At 38.3% G+C, this 24,524-nt stretch overlaps 1 protein-coding gene and 1 long non-coding RNA gene across 3 annotated transcripts in view; one reads left to right on the forward strand and one right to left on the reverse strand.

Moving 5' to 3' along the window:
• The window catches only part of igsf11 (immunoglobulin superfamily member 11), a 67,159-nt gene that overhangs the window by 14,013 nt on the left and 28,622 nt on the right, over nucleotides 1–24,524 (forward strand). The window lies entirely within an intron of this gene.
• On the reverse strand, nucleotides 4,340–23,209 carry LOC117824833. Its single transcript, XR_004633724.1, has 3 exons — nucleotides 22,087–23,209; nucleotides 21,427–21,484; nucleotides 4,340–4,521 (listed from the first exon to the last, which is right to left on the reverse strand). It is a non-coding gene; the product is annotated as an uncharacterized LOC117824833 (long non-coding RNA).

Consider the following 24,524-nt stretch of genomic DNA (forward strand, 5'->3'; position numbering starts at 1 on the left):
ATGCTAATTGTGTAGTTAAAAGAGATGCTCTGTGTCCTAAGGGAGTCTGTTCGGGCATGTAATCTCCAGCGTTGCTGCTGACCACCTGGTGATCATCTTCCTGCTTGAACACACTAGCTGAGGTGAGCTTAAGTGTAGGTGCGCCTCAGGGGAAAACAGTTTTGGCTCATTGAAGCTGCATGTTCACTGAGGAGGTCTAACTTTTTGTTCTGCTTTGTTAAGCTACTTCTTATCTTATCAAGAGGAATGAGTCACGTAGCTTGAGTCTTTGTCTTTTCATTAACATTTCCTTTTGTTTCATTTCATTGAGATTATCATTTTATCAACTTTGAGTTTCAGATGGGGGGATGGGGCTGTGTAAGACTTACTGTACTCCTAAGAAATTCAATGTGGCACAATAAGCTCACAAGCAGAGACAAACACACAAGTAAGAATCATGCTTTATGATTGATTCTTGACACAGTTGACATAAACAGTGTCATTTTGATTTCTGTCATATATTTATTGATTGGTTCTCAACGCTTCTACCATTCACACTCATTTTTGTTTTCACTGCAACCACAATGCAAGCCCACAGCATGTGAAAAACCTACAGAAGTGGCAAATGCATTTGATGACTACCCTAACTGACAAGCAGATGTCAGTACAGAGAGCCAATCAGATGACAAATTAAGACAATGACAGTGAGAACTGATAGAGTGCTGTAGTCAGGCTTGTAGACGTAACCTTCACATTCCTCTGATTGATAAAAACCTTTTTTTTAAGGCTTTAATGAATCAGAGACTAAAGAACAATCAGGCTTAAGTGGAATAACTGATTTAGACAGAAGGTATGATTAAGGTCTTTGCACAGACTTTGAATGTGCAAAGACAAGACACGGTAAATGTGTATCCAGTAGGGATGAGCATTCAAAGCAAAAATACAATTCAATAGACCTTGGTAACTAATTGTGATTAATCTAATTGCCACAACTGCACAAATTAAGTTCTCTAAACATACAAACAAGTGAAGTAAAAAAAATCCCTCTCTCTTCTTTTTTTTATATTTGTAAAGTAAAAAAAAAAGTACAGACATTTGCATTTATTTTTTAAATTTGGGGAGCACCAGTTCTTATTAAACCTGCTCTGATGATATAATTATATATTTAGTACGTGTCACAAATGTCAACCTTTTTCTGTTGCATATGCACTCATTGACAGCAATGACTGTATGCTCACTGTCAGGACAGGATTTAATTAACTTTCTCCGGTCAGGGTAGATGATAAGTCAATAATACACATGCACACACAAACACAAAGACACAGACACACACACACACATGTATGGACAGCCCTCACACAAACACATACACACAAACACAGACAAACAAACAGATAGACACACATTCTCTCTCTCTCTCTCTCTCTCTCTCTCTCTCTCTCTCTCTCTCTCTCTCTCTCTCTCTCTCTCTATCATTCTCTGTCTCACTCCTTGCTCTCCACGCAATTTAAATCAGAGTAGCTTTGTTGACATGAGGGTCAGGACAATATTGACAAATCCCATCACAAACAAGATAGCACATAAAATCAAACATTATCTACAATCAAAATTTACAAACCTACATTATACGACACTATTGTTGTTATATAAGCGGATGTTTAAAGAACCCCTTTAGCAGTAATTCATTAAAACAACATTTGAAAAATGGGCAATAAACAGGAATCCTGTGTTTGTAGATTGTAATGATTTGTGTAATTTATTTGAAAATTATAAAATAAAAAAACAATCAATATAAATACATGTGCACAGATATCACACATTCTAATGTGATGGATAAATGAAGAAGAAGGCAGAGTGTGGGCTGTGAGGAGACTGAGAACAACTGTCAGGTATTGTGATGGTTCTCTCTTAGGCTGTGACACAGATGGACATATTTTCCTTCTCTCTATCTTTCACCTTCTCTCTCTCTCTCTCTCTCCCTTTCTATCACTCTCTCTTTCTTTCTCTCTTGTTTTCCCTCTCTGCCTATTTTTCTCTCTGTTCTACACACATCAAATAAGTCAATATGTGTACCCCTGTTGTGCTGTGCCGTGACCAGAATGCCCTAACAATAACTTGCTGATGCAGTAACAGAGCACCGTCTGAACGGCACAGCTCAGTAGCCAATTGCACCGGGGTATTAAGAAAAGCGGCGTTCAGGAGCAGAGCATGGTGTTGATTCTGTCAGCTTGCTGTTTACATTGCTCTGATAGGGCACTGTATGATCTGCTTAGCCTTGCTTATGTTCTCTCAATACACAGTAATTATGTTTTCAATTCAATCGCAGGTTCAGTGTTTGTCCACACAATAGAAAAGGGAAAAAAAAGTCTTACACCCACTCTTTTCCTTCTCTCTATTTTCCTTCCCTTAGCTGCAGTGGGAGACTATAACAGCAAATCTGCAATGACGTGTGTTTAGTTGTGTGTTGACGGCTATATAGAGGAATAATTGAGGAGATATTAGGATTGGTTCGTGACTGCTTTCTCACTCAGTAAACATCAAATATGGATGAAGGCTTTCATATGCTGTTAGTCATAATATGACATAAGACACAAGCAAAAATATCACAGCAAAGATGTTACTGCATGCAATTGCTGCTACATAAAAAATGCAACTAGTAGAATATCTTGAATACCATATGTGGGATGGGAATGCTTGCTCAGCTATTTTTTTTAACATGTTTAAAATGTATGTTTTTCTGACCCGAAAAGATATTTCTACTGATTTGAATTAAAACATATTCTTCAATAGAACATCAGAATATTGCTTCCCTCCTGAAATTTGAAAATGTAATTATTGTTATGAAAACGACAGTTATAGTTGTTTTGTGTTTTACTAGGATTTGATCATTATGGCTACTGTGGGCTCTTTTTGGTGTATTTTGGGCAGATGGAGTCTGTAAAGGTTTATGTCTGTGGCCTTCCCTCTGTAGATCCCGGAGTATTTTAGTACAGAATAATCCCCACCATCTGCTGTCTCCTCCGCTACGTTTTAGTCCGCAGTATCTCTCTATCTGTCACTCTTCTGTATTCCTTTCTCATTGATTCTTCCTGTTTTACATTGCAAACCACTTCACCGAAGAAAGCGGACAATTTAACAAAAAGAATAAAGAGTGAATAACATTTTTTTTATTGCTCAATATGCTTGTTTGTCAGTAAAATGGAGAAACTAACACAACAGCAAAAGTTTAAGGGTGCAACCCAGGGGATTTTCACTGGAAAAATCAGAATCAGAATCAGCTTTATTGGCCAGGTATGCTTGAACACACAAGGAATTTGACTTAGGTGAACTGTGCTCTCTTTGTACAAGGCATAAGAATAAGACATACAAATAAAAATAAAATAAAAATAGTAAAAATAACATCAGCTATAAATACAAAAGAACAACAAATAGGCATGACTAATATGTACAGGCTAAAATAATATGATAAAAGTGCAGTGGTGGGGCGCTGGTGGCCTAGCGGTCTAAGCGCCCCACATACAGAGGCTACAGTCCTTGTCGCAGGGGTCGCCGGTTCGATTCCCAGTCGGTCGACCATTTCCTGCATGGCTTCCCCCGTTCTCTGCTCCCCACATTTCCTGTCTCTCTTCAGCTGTTGTATCAAATAAAGGCCAAAAATATAACTTTAAAAAAAAAAGTGCAGTGGTGAAAAGATGTGTTACTTGCTAAGAATATCTTTATCAAATAATGAAATATTTCAGCTTCCTCTTCAAGTACCACTAAGCTGCCTGTGCAGGGCATTTACCTTACAGTTGTTCCTCTGGAGTTGTTCTCAGCCAACCAATACATGATTTATGCAGAAATCCTGAAGTCTGCAAGACTGTATTCCCCCTTGCCCTGCCCTCTTCTCTTAGACTGATGTTCTAAGTGAGGCTGTGCTTTCAAATTAATGCAGCTTGGAACATAACAACACTTTTCCTAGTGCAGAAACAAATTAAGTCATTGATCATTTCCAGATTGAGACATTTAGCATGATATGATGTAAAGGGCAAGGTACAAGATTTATTTTTTATTATGGTGTCCATGGGTGACTCTGTATGACGGTAACAACAAACGCCCAAAATGTAAAAACTAACATGATCATGTCAGTGGTATGTAATGTATGTCAGGATGAACAGCACATCCCTGTACTAGCATACAGCTGGATTAAAAAAGACTGAATGGATTAGTGAGTGTGAGAGTATGTGTGTAAAAGTGAGAGTCAGACACAGATGGAATGATAAAACGCAGTGGTAACTCCAGTGTCATGTGGGTAAAAATGGATACTTTAAACAGAAATTGTTCTGAAATTTTAATATTTTGACTTAACGACCAATAACATCACAAAACTTTGTATTCGGCACATAAATGACTGCACTGACCAGATATTATTCTCATCATCTGACCAAAATCCATTAATATTAGAAGTCATACCGTCATCCATCCTCAACTCTCCCACAGTTTCCTCCTGTTCTGCTTACTGCTATCTTTGTTTCCCAGAGATCAGGTCCCCTGTGAGCTCATCTGAAATGACATGAACATAGACGGTTTTCTCAGCCTTGTGAGAACTTGTGCACGTCACAAGCTACTATGTCTTTTACACCACTCAATCTGCAAATTGTACTAGTTTTAACCTGACTGTTCTTACTTTTGTAACCATAACTGCCCTTATAACTTTATACCCTCCTTTGAAATTACTAATGTATAGTGGACGGGTTGCTATAGTGGATTAGGACTCCCCCTCCTTTTCAGATTAAACTTTGTAACTTAAAAAAAAGTTTGACCCCATATAGATTAGCCTCGGATGATTTACCAATTCAAAAAAGATGTTTCCTGAGAATGAAGTAGCATCAACCTGAAATAAATTAAAATAGTATGCAGACTATCTTTTTACAAAATTAATTTTAACCTGAAATAAATCAGTCCATCATAAATAAGTTTGATTGATCATTGAGAAGTTGATTGACCATTTCTGAGATGTGTTCAAGTCACATGACAGAACTGGCCTATTTCTCCTCCAGCTGTATGCCGAACTGACCAGCAGCAAGAGGGCCACAGAAAATACTCCAAGGGATTTGTAAACCACAGTGAACATTTTGTGAAATATTGGCAACAAATCTACTCCACTTACGGTACAATATTTACAGAGTAAATTTGTCTTCCACATCCCTTCCTCTCATACATTTCTTGGTTTGTTGTTCATTGGCCAGCAGAGTAAATTCAGTTGTCACATATGCCAGACATTTTAATGTAAAACTCTGTATCTTTTTATCACAATATTAATCCCACTTCATTATCAACTTGTTTATTCTTCAAAAACAACTTGAATCATAAATGCACACCTCTCCTCCCTTCATACACTACATACATACTGCCATACCTCTTACTTTTTCTGTGCGCGTCTGTTGACTTAGTCATCATGAGCACTTTGTTTCAGTTAATTAACTTCAAACATTACTTAACTTTTAATTAGTTTTCAACAATGATCTGTTTTAACAGCAGCTGAGCCGGGAGGAGAAAGGTTGTTGTTAGTCATGTGGCGTAACAGAACCACCAGAGCTAATAACGTGACAGTGTTATCGACTAACATCAGGTATAAACAGACACAGTTTACTTGAGACGTTACTGAAAAAAGATGACTCATTACAGGACAGATCCTCGACAATCAGAGCATTTACAGGACAGATGTAATAAAAGCTTTTCAGTACAGTACGTATGCCTGTCAGTGGACAGGACTGGGGAAAGAGAGTGCACTCATTCATTGTGGTATCTCTTCAAAAATGGATACATATATATATAATGCTAAAATGGCTCGACAAACATACTTTGGTGATTGCAAATATACCTGGGTAAAGTTAATGTGGAATGTTGAAGTTCATTAACTCAATAGTATTTACCATGTTGCAGAAAACATCTGATGAGGAGGGAAAAATTAAAATTTGAAGCCAGGTCTCTCTCTTGGCATTTAACATCAGTCAGTTTATAATAATTAGGGTTTTCTTTAAAATTAAATGTTACACAATGATATACACATTAAAATGTAAGACCTGAATAAACCCTTAGAATTTGTAACAGCACAACATAAGCTATTGTCACATGCTGCTTTCCACATACACCATGACTTATGTACTGTGTACGGGGGAAGGTTTTATTCTATTACGACATACCCCTCCATAATGCCTCATGCATTGATATGACTAAGAACCTCCCAAGCCCATGTAAAAGATAGAGTTCCTAAATACTGTCTTACTTGTTTCCAAGACCCTCAGAGAGAATACTTTGTAGAGCAGAATAATATTTATATGTCGGACATGATGTATCTTGGGAAGTCGATGCTGCAGTGAGTACAGTTAAAATCAAATTGCATCAATGTTTGGCTTCACTGGAAGAATAAAATGCCCCGGGAAAACTGATCCATCTGTCACTCATATCTCTCTCTTTCACTCCCTCTAAACCCTTCAACTTTACCTTTACGCTCAAGAATACAAACACACACAGTTTCAGACCTCTGTTTATTAGATAGACAAAGGTCAGAGGTGTAGAGTACTTGTAGAATGATAACATTCAATGCAGCTTACTACTGTCTAGAGCAGCAGGAAATCATATAGTAAACAACTAACTCTTCTAAACTTGTCCTGTCCTCTATCTGTATTACAGCAAAAAAGATAAACAGACTCCAATAAACAGCATGCCACCAAGTTATTTAAGGCTCATAGTGGGGTCAGATAACCAATTGCAACTGTCCTCAAAGTTGACCTTTCAAACAACCTCCAAATGAAACATAGATACCACACTACGTATCTCTTTTGTATATTCATTTGCTATCCTCCTTTTGGAAAAACCTCTTACATATTTTGTTTTGGCTTGATTAAAATACTTCAACAACTTAATCTACAAACTACCAAAAGTGATGTAATTTAATATAAATAAAACCTATTACTCAAAAATTTGATCTGAATGATGTTGCATTTGTGTTCAATAACTTACTAAAGACAATTCACAGCATGAAATTAATTTTGTTTAATGTGCACTGAGAAATCAAAGCGGTCCAGCAAGAGATCAAGAATGCTAACAGCTCCTTTTGAAATATAGTACAGTTTACTTCAACATCTGGTGGCCAGAAGTTACTGTGACATGTGTGGCACAGTTTGGGTTTGTGTGCCTATCTATCCCATTCTTTGTGGATTCAATTTTTGTAATAATGAGTGGATTCATTTTTGTTGATGGAAGGCCAAAGATCAAGGCCATTGTGATCTCTCAAAAAAGTATTAACCATAACTCAGCATTATTGGATAGTGAGATCGTAATAGAATTATGCCAGTGTTGAGATGTTTTACCAAAAGGTCAAAGGTCAGTTCACAGTGACATTATAATGTCATGTAATGCCATCCCCTGACCATTGATCATATCTTCTTGTAATGCGTTCTACAATTGCTTTGTGGATGACTCTGCTCTTTCTCTACCCTTTTACTTTTACTGTCTGATGAAGGTTTACTTACAAACACATGCCCTGCAAAGAACCACAGTTGAAAAAGGAGGATTTGTGATTGTCATTTACCTCCTGTTTGTTATTATGGTGACCTATCCTGTTTAATGTAGGCCTAGTTATGCTGTCATCACCAAATTATCATTTGAGACCTGCTGACTTTTTTTAATAAAAAAAAAAGAAGTTAAGTATATTTTGGGGCATTTTTCCCTTTGTTTGATAGGACAGCTGAAGAGAGGCAGGTAACATGGTGAGTAGAGACCTGGGGAAGACATGCAGCAAATTGTTAAGGCTGGGAGTTGAACCAGGGACCGCTGCAGCAAGGACTTTAGCCTGTAACTGCTTGACCAACAGCGCCCCCTGATTTCTTTTAAACAAACTTAAAGACGTGGTCCAAAAATACTTCTTTTTTTTCTCCCTGGTCTTTTTTTTCTTACGCTGGTTTAGCAAATTTGTAGTAACATAGGCTGGAGGGAAGACTATATCAGACTTCAAAGTGGATGACACAGATTTCTCAATTGCTACCCCAGAAGGCTGTAGCTACCACTACCTTTTCTACGTAAAAAGATTAAACCATGACATTTGGATAATTTTGATCTAATGAGCAAGTTTTTAAACCCTTTCCATTCATTTCATGTCAGGTTTCAACCTGTTGTGAGCTTGGAGTGAGGGAGACAGGGCTGGAGCAGTGCGAAGTGTCAGGTGACTAATTTAGAAAGGGATGTGTCAGAGTAATTGGAGCTAAGAGGAAACTCCTGCTACATATCACACACACACACACACACACACACACACACACACACACACACACACACACACACACACACACACACACACACACACACACACACACACACACACACAGCCTCTCTTACCGCTGACATTTTACACACTTGACCGGTTTTCCTTAATGAAACAAACAGATATGTGTGTCGAAGGAGTGGAGAGCATGAGCGCTTTTTAAGGACACTAAACAGATGGAGGGAAATATGGTGAGTTTGGAAATAGTGAGGTCAAATGACTGACTATAAGTGAGTTGACAGGAAGTGAAGAAGAGGGGGCAGGGAGGGAAGAGAGGGAACAGCTGTCCTTAGATGTCTGTCTTTGAGGGTCATCTCAGAGACATGTTTAAAGTTTCTTAAACAGTTGTAGTTGGCCACCAAGATGAGTATGCAAAACTGTGTCGCAGTTGTCTCTTTTTATCTATCTCTTCTCATCTCTGTCTGATGCATGGGCTCTCTGAGCCGACGTTTCAAAGCGCTCATCTCGGCACCTGCGGATCTGATCTTACCCATGCTTTAAGCCAGTTTTGCAAGTAAAATATCTTTCTGCTTACGAATAAAAAGAAAAGTTGACTCATAAAACAGACAATAGTGAATGGAAAGACAAGTATCTGTTTACATCTTTTTGTACTTATATTTTTTTATTGTGCAAGAAATGTGTTTAACTAAAGGCGGTGAGGACATGACAGGGTGATGTAGGGAAAGTAACAAGATGACAACAGAAGCAAAAGTGACAGCAACAATGAAAAAGAGCAACAAATATGAATAACATGGAGAAAGGAAAAAAGAAAACAAAGAAAAGGTGCACTAATTGAACAAAACAAAACAAAAACAATGAAAAAAAAGAGTGACAGTTTATGTATCAATAATGAAGGAGAGCCAATGAGAGATACGTGATTTTACCTGTTTAATTGAATAAAATCAAAATTGCATGAAGTGTTTTGAACTGACTTTTTCTCAGATTGTAATTTTGTTTGGCACATAATCATACTTAACTGCAAAGGAGTTAAAGGGATAGTCCGTTTTTTTTTTCTTAAGTGAGGATGAATGAGGTCCTCGTTAGTGTAGTACCCACAGGGGATGCCGGTCAGCTCACCCCCTTCATTGAGAAACACAGCTGAAGAACGAGAAAAGAAGCTAGGCTATCAATCACTGCAAAAAGGGTCAACACTACTACCATGTAGCTATTTTTCAGGAAAACAACCCAGTTGAGGGAAACTGAATATCCCTTTAACACTGTCCACGCAAAAGGCCTGTGGCCTCTTCATAATGTCCTGACTGGGTACTGCTTTGATTTGTTTTCCTCGCAACCTCCCATCTGCCTCCTAAATCTGTCAAGAATATGAGAGGGAGTGCTACCTACCACATTCACAGCCATGCATACAAAATTGACTTTTGCTTAAGGAGTGATAAATAATATCAAGCAATAACAATTCTTATGTTTCCTGTGATAAGTTTAGGATAGTAATGTGCATTTTTAGTGCACATACTTTTTTACAGATATGGTATCCCATTTACTTTTTGTTTGATGCACATTTGCACATGATTGCAAATATTTCAGTTTTTGTTGTCTAACAGTTTTAGAATAACTGTGTTCTTAATAATATTTATCAAAGGTAGACATGAAGATGATTATTTGTTAGAAATCAATCATCACCACCTCCTGGAGTATCAATAAAGATAATGATAATTTGATGTAAGGTCTTTTTTATGCTATCTGCTGGCATGTCTAATCCGAACTCAATTGCAAGTTACTCATTACTCAGCATGGCATCTATCTTGTTTTGAATTTTTTTTAGGTGAAGGCCACTGGATATATTTTATTTACACCTCAGTGAATTATTCAGGGAAAGTGCTTTTAGATGGAGCTAGCTAGCGAACTTTCTTTCACCTACGACTGGTTGAGTTATTCTAATGATCTTATATCTCCCTTATGTATTAGTGGCTTAACATAGCCTCTCATCAGAGAGTTTGTGGACTGAGGGCAGGATTGTTTCTCAGCAGAAGATGTTACTCTTGATATAACTTGCACAGAGGGCTGAGATGTTCTGCCTTCACAAACCTCTGCAGTGTGTTACATCTCCCCATCACCTCATGTGTGTGGCTTCATCCTTGTGTGTCCCTGAACTTTTCATGCAAAGATGGAAAGTTCAGGGACACACACATTATGCCTTCCTTTTGCAGAGAAACCCCTTATTTTTTTCTTTCATTTTTGTCTATCATTACCCTTTTATCATTTAACCACCATTTGCTCTCATTTTTTTATCCATGTCTTTGCTCCTTTTCATAGAAATCGCCTTTATACGCCTTCATCTCAGCTTTGAAGTGACCACATGACAAACCTTATCAAACAGAGCTTTATGAGCACCCCGTCTCATCTAAGGACTGTGTTCTTCAGTGTGTGTGCGCACACACCCTCACTTGTGTCTGTATGTGTGCTTGGAACAAGGCATTCTTACCTAAACAGATCTCTTTGAATACTGTCTGTCAGCTTTGACAAGATGTTCAAACAATACCCACTTTGAACATGTCTGACTTCAGGGAGCAGAGGGATTCACATCACAACACGTTGCGTTGCGAAAGCACGAGGCATGCAGCAGGAGCTCCACATACACGCACGCACACACACACACACACACACACACACACACACACACACACACACACACACACACACACACACACACACACATACACACACATTTAGTGATGTGTTGTTCTAGCTAGCAGGTACCTCCACAATATCCCCCCCCAAATACCCCTGTGGTACCACCTTTGACGGCACATAAGGAGCTCTGCCCCGCTATTCTGTCTCTGTGCTTTACACATTGTAGACAACATTAACAAGGGCTTAAACATCTCGCCTTGAACACTTCAGCTATCAGCTTGGGACTTCCAAAACACACACACACACACACACACACACACACACACACACACACACACACACACACACACACACACACACACACACACACACACACACACACACACACACACTGCTTCCTTTTTCTCCTCTTGAAATAGCCCCTAAGATTATCTCCATAGATTCTCTGATCTTCTTAAAATCAATTCCTCATTCCTCAAAGCAATAAGCGAGAAAGGGTGATGACAAAAATGAGATTCTAGATTACATGCTATCTATAGTTCTAGTCTTGGGCTGCTTCCCTGATTCATCTTCCTCCCACCCCCAGAACAATTAATTCACCTTTGGGTGTGAGACCAGTAATGCAAATAGACCATCTCCCTGATCGCAGTGCTTTCAAAATGAAACAGCTCGAGCTGCTTGATGAAAGGCCGCAGAGCTTCATGGTCTAAACACTTCACAGTCAACCTGTGAAGGCATTCACAGATAGACTGCAGGGTTTGCTTGCAGATGGAATTTCAGTGGGGATTTTTGTTTTAGTGGATCCCTAGTTCTTTGTCTACAATGAAAAATATGGCAAGATCTTATCAGGAAGTAAAATTCACAAAATTGCGATTTGTAGTGGCAGCCGGTGGTCACATTGGATGGGTGGGCTAGCAAATACATTAAACTATAAATCAAGGCAGATCAAGGGGGCGCGCCATGACACTTGTCACTCATTTATAAAGTGGTAGTAAAAAGAAGAGGAAACTGGCACATGTAGAGAAATTGCATGATTTTCTAACTACTTAGCTTGGTTGCTGTTTTCAATGAGAAATGTAGTAAGCCTGCTCATGCAAGTTGGTCACACTGAGGTCAGATGGATAGGTATATTCATGCAAACGTACCTATCCATCGTAAAAGAGACAGATTACCATGGTCTGCAGCATAATGGCATCTGTTCCCTTATGTTCATTTATAGACTGTGCCATACAGAAAAGGCATTCTCTCCTGACTCTCTTATATTTCATATTGTGAAGTATGGATTAGAGAGGGAAAGGCTAAAGATAATCTCACTCCCTTACTTTTTTCTGCCATTATCACTCTTCTGTGCTCTTTCTGCGACCATACTCTGTTCCCTTTTTTTTCTCTGTAAACCATGAGAATTTTCAATCCAAGATAAACCCCCTATTTAGAAGATGGATTATTTGTACTCACAATAAGTACAGCTGGTCTAATTTTTCTTACTGTAACTGTATTTTATACTTTCTTGTATTGCAGATGTTTCACAAACAAGTATGGTCTATACAGATTAAGAACTTTCAAAACTGTTTATTGAAACGTATTGTATATTTAAATACAGGTATTTAAAATACTTTCATATTTTTTGTTGGTTGGTGCTGTAATGACGGACTAAGTAAATCCTGTAGGCCACTTTGAAATGGTTTACCCATAGTTTCATTGTCTGATTTCAATACATGCTCTGATGATTTAAGTGTTTTTGTATTGTATTTACTTGAATGACTCAGTTTTAATTGAATAATTAAGACCTGTTGTTTTATTAATATCATTAACTGCATCTTATATACTATTAACACAAATAAGCTTATGCAAGACCTTTTTGTTTTTTTACACATTTTTTTCAAGGCTGCAAAATACAAATATGGAATAAAACAATCTTCCAAAAAAGATTTAAAAAGAGAGATTAAAATACATGAAATATGTCTGCACCCAGAGGCCTTATTTTACCCTTTTAATACCAAGGGCATGTCACATCTGCACTTTAAAAGTTGTACATAGACCTCAGTGCATCTTTTTAAAATAATTTTTACTCATTCTTTTTGATCTCTATCTCCTTGGCGATGTTCATCACCATTATCATTAGCATATTGCTGTTTTGATCTCTTTCATCTATCACAAGAGAGTCTCTGCTCTCTGAACCTTTAGGGACTGAAGTTTAACAAGAGGAAAAGAGGTGAGAAGATGGAGAGTGAGAATGAAGGAGAAAGGTGTAGGACCTGCTTATGATAGAAGTAAGGGATAACTTACAGTGAGCAGGTGGCAATGCAAATTAGAATTCCAACAGGGTGAACAGGACCTAGGTGATGACAGACTCCTATTTGCAGATTAATCTGGTCTGACATTTGTGATCAGTTTATTCCTGGCCTCACTTTTGCTGTTGAAAATGAACGACTGGCATTACTCGGTTTTGACCAATCAGGATTAAGTATTCAATTTAGCCATGTAACAACTTATGTTATTGTTGCATAGTTTTGCATCAGAACCAATTTTTTCTATACTCTTCATGTTTTTGTCTGTAGACTTTACTTTTTTGTTTTTTTAAGACAGCAGCAAGGGCAGAGAAAGACAATCTAGATGGATGACACTATTCTTTTTAATGCTGGAAGTTGAAGTAAGCCTTTGTTTGGTAGCTGACAATACTTGATTCATCACTGGGTGGTGATGATGCTGTTGTTTCATGCATAGAACAGGGCCAATTGTATCTTGTTGTAGACTTCCTGTATGTGTTCTTTTTTCCTCAAATACATTTCAGTCGAGTGCAACATGTCTAAAATGATGATGATCAGTAACAGATGTTTCTGAATTTAGCATTTCATGTATGCAATATATTATGAGAAGGTGGACTGTAGTACTGAATATCAGCATGGCTGATATTGGAACGACTGTTATTCAGGTATTGATATTAATGTCAATGTGCAGATCATCAGAAAAACAGAAAACAAAGTAGTGAAAAGTAAGAAGCAATGTAAAAATAACTGTTTTTATTTGTTTGTTTTACATCTAATTGGAAAGTACTGCTGAAAACTGGACTCATGCCAAGCAACCTGAATATTCTCCTGAACCCTGCATGTTATTTCTCACAGACTACAGTAGACCATCTGCCCTTGTCATATGTTCATTTATCTTTATACATCCTTTTGTCATGCAACCCATGAAAGAAGTCTGTTCATAATGCTTTCCCAGATACCAGCTCCATTATTTGAGACAAAGAACATCTGCTGTGATGTCAATCTACAGTATGAAAACAAATTGTTAGAATACACCATGTTAAGAGTCCTGGTGATGATGAACTCATAGGTGGCACCAGGGAGCGGCAAGGGTGTGATCAAGATACCCCTGCGTAGTACCCTCACAGCAGGGTTATCTTTAGATATGAGTCCTATATATTACAATTAAGTCAAGACATCACATCTACATGTTTTTCCCCCTGAAAATATATCCTGAAAAACCGAATCAGATGATTATTTTTAGCCAATTGCGCAGCAAGCATCAGACCTTAGACCTGCTGTACACTTACGTAAACTTTTTTCACCAGAGCCGGCCATTGACTGATGAATAGAGCAGGGCAGCCGACTGCTGCCGCTACAGTCCTACAGATAAGCAGTAACTAAACAGTCAGGTGACTGAAGCCCAAGGATAGCAATGATTCAAAATTGAAAAAAAAAAAGGCAAAATAGAAATTGGGTTTCTGTGCACATTTGTTTGGAGGCATGTGAAACAATTCTTGAGGGCATCATCAGACCATTTGTCTAATCTTCAAAGATCTGCTATCAACAATCTACTGGGGGGACTTTTTTTTTTCCATAACCTTTGAAGGGATTCTTCATCACATCATTGAAAATGGAAATGGATGGATGGATGAATGGATAGATGGATGGATGGATGGATGGATGGATGGATGGAGAAAAGTTGTATGTAATGGACAGCTCAGTATTTGCTCATGCAACCAGTTTCTGCTCATAAATTCCTACAATAAGGATACAGATACTGAGACCAAGTGCATGTTCTAACTGAATCTGAAACTGTGTCAATAACTGGTACAGTGTTGTCTAAGATTAATGTTTGTCAAATCACATGTACAGGCTTCTCATAGAGAGCTTGCTCACTCACTGAACTCCAGTTAGATAAAGAGAGCAATGCTGCCGTGTCAGTGGGCTACGCACCACTCACACACACACACACATACATCCACACACACACACTAACACACACACACAAAGAGACACACACACACACACACACACACACACACACACACACACACACACACACACACACACACACACACACACACACACACACACACACACGGAGTAGTCTTTCTTGCTTTAAGGCTTCTTCTGCTTGACTTGCAGTGCTTGTCCTCTTGTTGGCTAAATGACTCTGGGTAGCCTCTCAAATTCACACTATGATGGCGATGGTTAAATATCCCTCCAGTTAGACTGACAATGTCTATTGTTCAACTGCAGGACCACTTAAGTTTGGCAGAGCTTCTTTTTGATTTATTCAAAGACAAGGGGTGACATCAAAGACTATTTTTCATACACTCTCTTTGCAGATAAAGCATCCACATCACACTAACCCCCCTCCTAATCACACCCACTGTCTTGCCATTTTAGTGAGCTCTCAAAACAAATTTTAAAATTGTCATAATACCCAATTATAAACTTAATAATGGCAACTTGCTTTGTGGGGTTATTTTGTGATTAACATTTTTATTCAATTTTACACAACAGGTGACAACACCATGAAACACAAAATATTTACATATCACAATGCCTTGTTATGAAAATTACACACAACATTTAAAATGTATTCAAAAAGTGGATTTAAAAGACAAGTTTTAAATAGATCCCAAGCCTCTACAGTGGATGCTCCTGCCTAATGAATTACAGTCAATGATCCCTCTATAAGAGAAAGTAGTTCAACCATTGTTTGAAGGGCCGAGGTTCAACAGAGAACCAGGAATGTATTGTGGTCTTTGCAGCATTGTAACATAAATATCCTAATGAGTGTAGTATTATAAGGGTACACCTTGTGTTAACTTAAAAATGAATTAATTAAATAGATCTGGAAAATAATTTCCCTATATTGTTTCACAGATGTAGTGCTTTAGTTATGTGGGTTGGTGTTTTAAATGCCGGAAGGAACAGGGAGGGGAACCTAACAAAATGAGGACACCAGTTGGTGTTGGTGCAAGCATGAGTCAGTTTTGCTGCTTTGATGAGTAGTTGGTTAAATAATAAAGTATGGCCGTAATATAACTTTGAATGTAGAGCTAATAGAATTGTTTTTGCAAAATAAATTGGATCTGTAATGAATTATACTAGCATATTTTTCCCACTCCCTGTATTTGAACACACGTTTCACTTACACAAATGTAAACAAAATATAAAAACTTGTGTTATCTTGTTAATGTGTTGATGCAAATTCCCTACAACGCCACACATTTTTTGATGCACAATTAATGCACACACATTCACTGATCTGTAATATACAGTCTATGTCTGTGATATGACTTGCGGCCTGCCTTCAGTCTAGAGGTGATATAACTGCAGTACCAAATAGCACTAGAAGGCAGAGCCTCCTTTCTGTGTTGTTTATATGAGACTTCATTGTGTTGCGCTCTGACCAGAGTGAGGCGCTGACCGAGTTGGGGACTCTAGTTGGTGCGCGTTGGATAGAAGATGGGTGGGCTAGATGAGTCCCGGAAAATGCTAACAGCAGTTGCTCATCAGGTAGCTGAAGAGCGTTTGCTACATCTCACCAACTTTTTTTTCAGTCTGTCATAGCGCTGCCTCCACGAACCAGATCGTGAGGAGTCCCAGACGTGGCATTGTATGTTGTTCACTAAGCACTGCAAGTCAAGCAGAAGAAGCCCTAAAGCAAGAGAGACTACTGAGTGTAGGTGTGTGTGGAATCTGGGGGATACTATAGAGCTGAAGAAAGTTTATGGACACGCACACATGAATACATACTGTGATATTTTCATTACAGTCTCATGTGTATTGTGTTATTCGTCCAGGAGCTGAACGCAGCTGAGCTTTCAGTTGCACATTTTTCACAAACGCAAGTTTTCTCTGATATTCAGGATCATCATGTGTTTGTTTACCTTGGATCACCTGAAAGACATTCAGTAAACGCTGAAACAAAGTTTGTTCTCAAAAATTGATAAAATAAAAATAAAAAAAATGCTGAAATGTGTATGTCTCAGTCATCCAGGTCATGGTTAATCAAAGCGTGATCTAAAAATGGCGATGGGACTTGGTTGAACTTCAACTTCTTGAAGACATTTCAACGCTTGTCTGTAAGACTTCTACAGTTCTAAAATGACTGGAGGACAGAGTAAGAAATATAAACCTCTGTTTGTTTTCATAATGATTGCAGCAGTTGAATGATAGTTGTTAACAGGGCTGTTGACCTTTCCTGGAGTCATTAACATCCCCTGGTAGAGGATGAGTCATTGGAGCTGTCTTTACTTGGACTGTTGGCCCAAGTTCATATTACAAGCAAGGAAACCATAATAAAGATCCACCTTTTTAAGCTATATTTTCAAGCATTTTTGTCTTTATTAGATAGGACAGCTGAAGAGAGACAGGTAATGTGGAGAGTATAGAGTGGCCAGGAGTCAAACCAGCGACTGCTATGCTGAGGACTACAGCCCCCACTAGGCCAACCGGCGCCCTTAGTCTTTTTACTTTCATATTGATCCTGCAATGGCGTATTACCAGTGTCCCTGTGTGATTTTAAATTTAGGTGGGGCTTTGCGGAAGCTTGAAAGCCAGACACACAGCAGGAGCAACACAAACACACATACACACACGCTCAGACCTGCCTGATCAGTGTGATCCTGTCTGACCTCTGTAATGCTTTTGTTATTAACTCCAATGCTGGCACACCTGTGTGAACTGATGGTGAGATATTACAGGGGCATAAATATCACGCCTTGAACTGGCAATATGACAAGGAAAATGGAAAATATATAGTGCTTTTCTGGTCTTTCTGACCACTCAAAGACCTTTTACACCACAAAGAACTCTAGCTCTAATTAACACCCTCTGCTGTTGTGAGCTGTAGGTACCACATGATCAAGGTTGTGGATTGGGCTCTAGCTATTTTGACATTAAAAACTGCTTTAAGCTGTTGTATGTGACTAGTTGTAAGTTTTATCATTATGTGCATCAATGCTTTTGCAGACAGTGAAGTTAGAAAATGTCTTATATAGAGTACATTTGCTAGGTTAAGTGATAATAATTTAATGTGCTGTTTGAAGGTGAGATTGGAGTCAAATTTATATGAAAGATCGACAGATCTTGAAACAGATTCCGCTGCACTAAGTTTCAACCAGCACCTCATTGCTGCCTTGATACATTCTGTGAGACACTTCAAGATAACTACTATTTTCACATGACAGCAGCAGCTGTGGCACTGGAATGGTTGATGAAATTGTCTACAGTTATTTTGACAGACAAACAACCCTATCTGTTTACTTAAGTGTGTGTGAGAGAGAGATGAGAGGAGGAAAAAGAGTAGCTGAGAAGGCTCCTCTGACCCTAGCGAAAGTGAGTAAGGAATTCAGTTACTGCTGCAGCTGAGTGAGCTGACTATTCTAAGAAGCAGTGTACAGTTTCATCTTTGTTGAATTGAAATTCCAACCTTGGGGCCGCTCTGTCCATCTCTTTGAAATAGTGAAAGGAATTCCAGCTCTTTCTAGAGATCCAGATAACTTGGCTCAGCTCAGCATTAAGAGCCAGCTCTTTTGCATGTGTTTTATTTTAATAATCAATAGTAATTATGAAAAACCTGTTTATTTAGCTCACATCACAATAAACACTGATAAATGCTGATTGGTTTTGGCACAAGGTCTTCTTCAGAGTGGTCTCTTCAATGATTGTGTATTTGTTGTGTTGTTAAAGCAGGCGCAGTAACCACTTCTACACATGCCAGCTGTTGCCATTTAATTTCAACCGCTTCCTTTTTTTGTGAAGCGCAGTGATTTTATTCAATAGAGTAACAAACCTGGCCTGAAGTCTCTATTCTTGTGGCTGTTACACAGGAGATCAGAGCAGGAGGTAGCGTCGGCTCTTTGTATGGCTTTTTGAATTGAGTCGTAGGTAAAGCTATTTTCTTTGAACTGAGTTGCTATGGTGGTTTTTCACTGACAACTTCCACTCTGGAAAAAATGATGGCAACTTGGTTAAAAAAAGGGGGCCATTGCTCTAACGCTACATAAAAGATATCGTGATGACACCCTATTACTTTTGTAGGGCACAAAGGGAAATGTCAAGGACTTTGTATAATATCTTAGTAACAGTTCAATCTTCATAACATTCATCTTTAAGCAGAGTACTGACAAAATCAACTATTGTTATTTGACAATCCATAAAGACACAATTGGAACTATTGGAACACACCTCAATCTATTATTGAGACAAGGAACACAATTCATTATTGCATGCTGCCAGTTACCATCCTAAGCAATCGATGATATCCCAGTTAAAATGCAGTCATCATGCTGATGAATTCCACACTGAAGAAACTCAATGGCAACATGGTAGTGTCCCTTTTTTCTTCTTCTTCAGGATGCTTGCAAATGTGTGTGAGAGAGAGATAGCGAGAGATTGTGTATGTGTGTGTGCTGTGGTTTTTAGGCAGAGAGGCTGCTGGTATTATGCATTTCACGTCACAGCCAATTAAGCCTCTGCTTACTGGAGCTCCTTCAAGTGTGATTTTTCACAGGTGGAAGCGAAATGTCTCATGGATTGAATGATAATTACACCAACTTTATATTCAGACACTGAACCACAATTCCTACTCCTGTTATCTAAACTAGTCTAAAGGTTACCAACCTAAAAGCTGTGCCTCACTTTTGTCAGTTTCAGCCAGACCTTCATTTTGGGTGGATATGCTTCCATTGATGTAAAAGACAAGAAAAAAAAATCTACTTTCTTTTACAATGAAAACTCAAGCAAAGAGAGATTGAAAAAAGAAGTGAATTAAAATCATAGGACCACGAGGGAGAAGGGATACTATAACACTTGCAGCACTAAGTATCGGAACACTAGACAGACCTCTCTGCATATTTGGCCTTGAATCTCATCTGGTGTTATCACAAGCTAGAGTTAATGACTCTTCCTTGGAGCTACTCTATGTCTTAAAATTGATTTACTATTTAGACCTCATTTGGGTTGAAAGCAATCCTTGGACTTAATCTCTCCCTCTCTGGGATTGATGTAGGTTTTTCAGATATGGGAAGGAAACTCAAACATGAAACTTGGCTGTCAGTTTTTGTCCCCTTTGTGTCTCTTAATCTCACCGGTTACCGTTTTCTGTCTTGAAAGAAATAAGGTCTGAATTTCGATTTTGACATCATTTCTCGCAATGAAATGTATAACTGTTGTAGCTTGATCATACGCCAACATAGTATCTGCACAAAAATCTTGTGTGTATGAGGGGTCCCAGCCTGAACACATCCATCTATTACATTTTTTCAAAAAGCACAGTGCCACCTACTAGCAAGGAAGTTACTGTTTCCACATAATCACAGTCAAATCCCACCTGGTTATCCAAATTCTTTTCAAACAGGAAGTAGTTTTTTTGAAGGGCTTAAAGTACTTTTAGAGTCACCAAACGTGCTACACAGAATCCTGGTGGACAAATAAGATGGTTTATTAAGGGGTGATCGGTGGCGTGGTCCAACAACTGACTTAGCCACACCCCAAAAGTCCCAAAAAGTCCAGAAATTCAGCCCCCACATCCTGTTTTTCTTCTGTTAGTTATTTTTGGGGCATTTTTTCCTTTATTGATACGCCCCAGCCCCCACAGCCTGTTTAACCTAGAGACATGTGCTTACCTGGACTTGGCCTTTTCACCCTGTACTTGTTGTTAAGCTTGAGCAGAAATGGGTATTAAAAGTTAGTACAGTCCATCCTGAGGCAGGAAAGCCAGTATATAGTATGATAAAATCTGTTGGATGTAAGAGTACAAGTGTAATTGATCCAGAGTAGAGCCAAGGTACCCATCTAGCTCCAATGTATCTGATGACCTCTTGACTTCATCCAGGAGATTAAATCCTCTTCCTCCGATGAATGTTTCTACAAAATTTCATTATGCAGAAGTCTTCTTTATAGAGATTTTTGAGCTAAAATTCAAAAAAAGAGTTATTGTCCTGAACGTGTGCAAGTATGGTCATGTTATGAGTGTTTGAAGTACCTTGTGATTGCTTAGGGGACTGGTTGAGCCATTACTGTAAAGGATGTACGAGCAGGGACCAACAATTTTGAAAAATTATCTAATCGGGAATTTTTTCGAATTAAATTTTCAACATGCATTTTTCTAAGTTCCTTATCTTCTGTATTTTTAGCAAGCACAAGCAATAAATCATTTTAGATTATGATTCACACAGTGAATGTTTTGTCATTTATTTCAGCTGATCAGAAATTGTCATCAAGGTTGGACTTAGTGTGTAAATCTGTAAAGCAACATTTCACTCTCATATCTTCCCTCTTCCTTACCTTAGTTGGTTGATTTAGACAGCTAATGCAATGCTGTTGTGCCGTTCTTGGTGATCATCTAAGATATGGGGAAATTCATAACACATGGACAAAAGTGTTCAAATAGAGGAATGAGCATTACTCCAATCAAGAAAAAATGTCCTTCGTGGCCACTATACTGTTGATGAAAACTGTGTAACATCTCATTAATTATGCTCTGTAACATACTGCCAAACTAGGATGAATAAAGGCTTTGATACTAAGCGATTAACGGTGGTAGGGGCAAAAAACTGCAAATATCAAATTGTTCTGTCCTCAATATATGTGCTGTATATCTTGACAGACAGCTAAACTCTTTCTTTACATCTTGACTCTGAAGACGAGTCTGCTTGTCCACATGTTAATTGGTCCCTCAGAAAAGTGTGAAACTATAAAATATACACAACACATAATCAGTCCTGTGCTTGTCATTTACACACTGTGACACACATGCAGTGGAAATACACCTCACATGAATTAAATATTTTTAACATCACCTTATTTATATATTTATTTATTTATTTATTTATATTTGTCTCTGAACTTCTGTCAGCTTACGAACACAGCACCAAACTGCAAAATACATTCATCCTAAAATAATCCTCTTCAAACAAAGACACGGATTAAACAAAGAATACTTACCCACTATGCTATCAAAGGCAAGAACGTTCAAGCAGATGTCACAGGATTATTAAGGCCATAACATAACAAAACCATGTTGTCTAATGCCTCCTCACTTCCTGATTACAGGTCATGTGACACAACCACTTGAGGCATACTTCCTGTAGCTCTTAAAGTGATTGCAACCAAATTAAACACTACCAAAACAGGAAAAAACTTTAAACATATAAACTGTGTAACAGCATGCAAATAATAAACTGTCGTCCTGAAGAGTGTCTGATATAAAAACGTCTAAGATATTATCTTAATTGTTGGTTTAACAATGTGAGAAATCTTCCCTGTGTCCTCTCAAACAAAAACCAAACATACATTTGTAGGAGTTTTTATATTATCAGTGTTCTATTTTTAGCTCATCGTTGTCTCATCCTCATTATGGAATTAAAGGTAATTGACGGAAATTATTGTAATATTCGTGAATGAAATTATCCCTGATGGATTTGACTGATTTGTTTAACTTCCAGACTAATGGGGCTCCAGGGTTGGTAATGGTGGTTGAAGATGTTCCTGTGCCCACTCTTACTGCTTGTTTTCTGTGACTGAGGAAGCTGTGTAGCCAGTGAACAAGGAGTTGGGGCACCTTTAGATGGGGAGGTTTTCTGATCATCGGGTGGCACTGAAGTGTTTTGAAACTTAAGCAGACCTGAAGTCAAAGAAAAATCGTCAGGCAAAGTTATCAGGTTATCTAAGTTGCTGCAGGAAGGAGTGAAGGAGTAATACCAAAGGATGATCAGTCCCCTTTTTGGCTTTGTAGTAGAACAGATAAGGGTCTGACAAATGGCATGATGATGTTCAAAATCAGTTTTTCCAAGCATTTCATGACAAAGTGAGTGCAACTGGCTGGAACTGGTTAAGTTCTGAAGGATGGGGTTTCTTGGGCACTGGTATCACAGTGGATGTTTTCCATAGGGAGAGCACTGAAGCAGACCTGTAGGTCTCCCAGAAGATGGAGTGGAGAATAGGAGCACAGCTCTTGAGCACCCGTGTCTGGATGCCATCTGGTCCTTGAGCCTTGCCTGGTTGGCAGTGGCACAGCTGCCGGTGCATGTCCTCCACTGTGAAGGGCCCAGAGTGCGGTGGTTCAAGGATGGTTATGGTTTCTATGGTGTCAAATCAAGCGTAAAAGGAGTTAAAGTCTTTAGGAAATGAGGCAGGGCCAGTTAGTTAACAAATAGCTTGGGTTTTGGGTTAAAACCAGAGCATTACAAAAAAAAACTATAACATTCACACAAACATGGAGAGCTTGTCTAACTCTCACCCATCAGCCCCCTGAAATGCAAATGTATAAGATGCATTCCTTTGAGATAGGTGAAAAAAGACGCCTTAAAGTGGTAACATTAGGAAATAGATCTGAGTGAAATGTGCAAATTGTTCTTGTCTGACAGGGCTTTAAATTAAAACGCACATCTTGAAACAAAGAAAAAATAACTATTTTTGAGCCATATGTTAAAGTGTGATTTTTATGGAAATATAGAATTATATGATTTTAGAAAAAACTTTTTGAAAATGTCTTCCAAACTAAACTTATCTTTGTTAGGCACTTTGGCAAAAATGTTGATGATTAGGCCATGTATGATTTATCTTGACTTTGGCGTCTAAATAAATATCACATACTTTTTTCTCTAGACTGAGAAGTTTGTGTTTTTGTAGATTTACTTGCACTCTCACTCACTTCCCAAGTGTGTCTCAGTATGTGTGTGTGTGTGTGTGTGTGTGTGTGTGTGTGTGTGTGTGTGTGTGTGTGTGTGTGTGTGTGTGTGTGTGTGTGTGTGTGTCTGTAAAATCAACAAGCATAACCTTAACAAATGGGACTGCATCATGTGCTGATCATCCACTCGTCTGTCCTCAGGACAAACGTCTCCCTGCAACACTTTATAAGACTTCTCTGTCCTCTGTACTGTCTTAACTTAGACACATAAGAGTTTCTTAGGACTGCTGCTGTTTGAAATCAACTTCTGTAATGCAAACATCAGACAGGTAATTCAAATCAATATGCTGTGATCGGTAGAAATGAGACAACGGTTACTTTTGGCAATAATGTTTTACGAAAATACTCAACATACTGTGACAGGAGAGTTATGTTGTATACTGTGTTGGAATTGTTATTTATTTTTCAAAGAGATAAATTGATGAACATAAGATGAGTTGGAAATAAATTCAGAGATGAATCACCTGTTTTCGACTACGTATGTATGATGTCGATCTCCTGTTTGACACACTTAGAAAATTCATAGGACCATTTTATGACTTTTTAATAACAGTAATTAAAAATCTTCATAATTCAATCTATAAAAACAAAATCATGTTCATAAAGACAGTAGAACCAATTTATTTTTATGTAAGGACCTTATTGCCATTTTACAGCCCTTAGACAACAGTTCAAGCTCAGCAGCACAACTTAG

Source organism: Notolabrus celidotus, chromosome 14 (assembly GCF_009762535.1).
Source record: "Notolabrus celidotus isolate fNotCel1 chromosome 14, fNotCel1.pri, whole genome shotgun sequence".
NCBI lineage: Eukaryota > Metazoa > Chordata > Actinopteri > Labriformes > Labridae > Notolabrus > Notolabrus celidotus.